Source organism: Plectropomus leopardus, unplaced genomic scaffold, assembly GCF_008729295.1.
Source record: "Plectropomus leopardus isolate mb unplaced genomic scaffold, YSFRI_Pleo_2.0 unplaced_scaffold4895, whole genome shotgun sequence".
Classification (NCBI taxonomy): domain Eukaryota; kingdom Metazoa; phylum Chordata; class Actinopteri; order Perciformes; family Serranidae; genus Plectropomus; species Plectropomus leopardus.
The window spans coordinates 10325-12781 of NW_024653717.1; the positions used below are offsets into that span (position 1 = coordinate 10325).

Sequence of the window (2457 nt, forward strand, 5' to 3'; positions counted from 1 at the left end):
ACAACACATGTACTCCCCCTGAGGGCCACGTTCAGGGACGCATCTGAAGTTACAGACCTCTTGATCAACGCCAGCAGCAGCAGCTAGTCAAGAGGCGTCAGGAAATGTGTGACATTTGAGATATGATAATGACAGTTTAACAATGTTTCTGCCCAGTTTCGAACTGGGGACCTTTTGCGTGTGAGATGAACGTGATAACCACTACACTACGGAAACATGATATCATCCTTCTTTTCAAACCTGACGGGGGGTAGCACTGCTGTCTATATTTTTTCTTCCTCAAACCAGCTGCTTTTCACCAGTTAAGACAGGAAGCCACCATTGAAGGGCTTCTCCACAAACATCACAGAGCCAAAGGGGGGGCGTAGTTCTTTTTCTGCTTCTTCGCAAAGTCCACATTCATGTCCTTAGTTTTGCAGACATTGGACATTATGTATATTATCCTGACGTATTGTCCTGAGTGCCACGGTAGTGAGCGCTACTATTGTTCTACTTTTAGATTTTGGCCATACCACCCTGAACACACCAGATCTTGTCTGATCTCAGAAACTAAGCAGGGTCGGGCCAGGTCAGTACTTGGATGGTAGACCGCCTGGGAATACCCGGTGCTGTAAGCTTTTTAGTTCTGGCTTTTTACCAGCAGAGGATGCTGCTGCCGCTTACCCAGTGGACACAGAACGGATAAAAAAAAACAAAAAACAATGTGACGAGGAGGCCACATAATGACCACCAAAAAAATCAATGGGTCAGCGGACGCCGATTCACAGTGGGAAATTCAAAACTTTTAAAAGTAAACTACAGGAATGAAATTAGCTTCAGCTTTGGGACCTCAAAGCAGGGCAGACTACGGCCACGTAGTTTGGCCGCAAGGCACTGGACACGTTTAAATGCTTAAAACAAGCCTTATTGCGCTACACTGGCAGCGTGACACGCGTCTGTTGGGTTTAGCCTCACAGTGCTATTTTCTAGTATTTGTTTCACAATTCCAAACACACATGACAAACTTTGGCCACAGAGCTCACAATTTGGAAGTCGGTTGTCCCGCCCATCTGTAAATGTGTCACTCGTGCTGTCGCTTACGGCCATACCACCCTGAACACGCCTGATTTCGTCTGATCTCGGAAACTAAGCAGGGTCGGGCCAGGTCAGTACTTGGATGGGAAAACGCCTGGGAATACCTGGTGTTGTAAGCTTTTTAGTTCTGGCTTTTCTCAGTTCTCACTTTTCACCAACAGATCGTGTTGCTGCTGACCTAATCGACTTATCACCTACACTCTGTCTTTTTTACCCACATTCCTCATCACTACTGCAACATATAAATGTCCTAGTGGACATCTGATATTCAAAACAAGACTGTCTCATTTACATTGGTGACTATCAGAGACCGTTCACTGATGTACTTGTTACCATTGAGAATCAGCCACTTTACAGTGACACATGTTGTATGCCATCAGTCCCCCCAAAAACCTTGTATCTTTTCTGTGATTTACTCCATATTTGTTACTTCTGAGACAGGACCCAATTCCTTTTCATGAACAAAAATAGGATGCTCAGTGCTCGTTTCATTTTGACATCATTCAAAAAGCTGATTATGTTTCAGAAGTGACTTACAGACATTTTTTAAGTTCAATTTACCACCAACCACTGTTTGAAAAAAGAGTGTTTAGAATCAAATCTCATCCACATATGTCGTATCAAAAGGCCCAGAGAAAGAATTTGAGCAGGGAGATGCAGCATGTAATGTTGCTTAGGAATGACATTATTCTCAGAAAACAGTTGCTTAAACTGTTTGAGATGCTGCTAAATCGATTGATTTCAGTCACAATACTCTTTGCCCAGATAAAATTGGGGCAAACAGTATGTGAACTATCTCAATCAAGTCCAAAACTAACTGAGCATATTCATTTTTGTCTGAACTGTTCAACAGAAATGGCATGATCTTTTAACAGTATTAGCATTTTCCCAGAAGACTGTTTGAGTTAAGTCTGTGCTAGCCCTTTCGATTTCAATGCACTGTCTAATGTATTTTTCCACTGTCCTTTTAGTAAAGTTTTGTTCATCAAAATTCCTTTGCATTTCCTCAAAGGTACATTCACAATACCTACGTTTACTGTAGGTGAAAACAGCTCCTTTCTTCTAACCTGTCTATTTTTTGTAAAACAACATCAACACCACACCTGTTAATGTCATTAGCTTTGGCTATAACAAGGAGTCTGATTGCAGCAAGCTTTGACCTAAACTTGGGGTCTATGTTTCCTAAAGTAAAGTAAACCATCATTCATTTATTCAAAGAAGCATGTGAGCCCAGGGCATTGCATATCCCTATTTCATCAGTGTTCAAAATCCAAACAAGCAGCAGAAAGACTGGAAACACAGGAAGGTTATCAGAGGAAAAACCACTGGAGGAGGAAACAGAGAGAAACACTACAGAACGAGGCAGAATGATCTGGCAGAGGA

At 42.2% G+C, this 2457-nt stretch overlaps 2 pseudogenes; both read left to right on the forward strand.

Annotated features, from left to right (window-relative positions):
* Window positions 1-498: 498 nt before the first annotated feature.
* On the forward strand, window positions 499-617 carry LOC121939474 (annotated as a pseudogene).
* A 457-nt stretch (window positions 618-1074) lies between these two features.
* On the forward strand, window positions 1075-1193 carry LOC121939473 (annotated as a pseudogene).
* Window positions 1194-2457: the final 1264 nt, after the last annotated feature.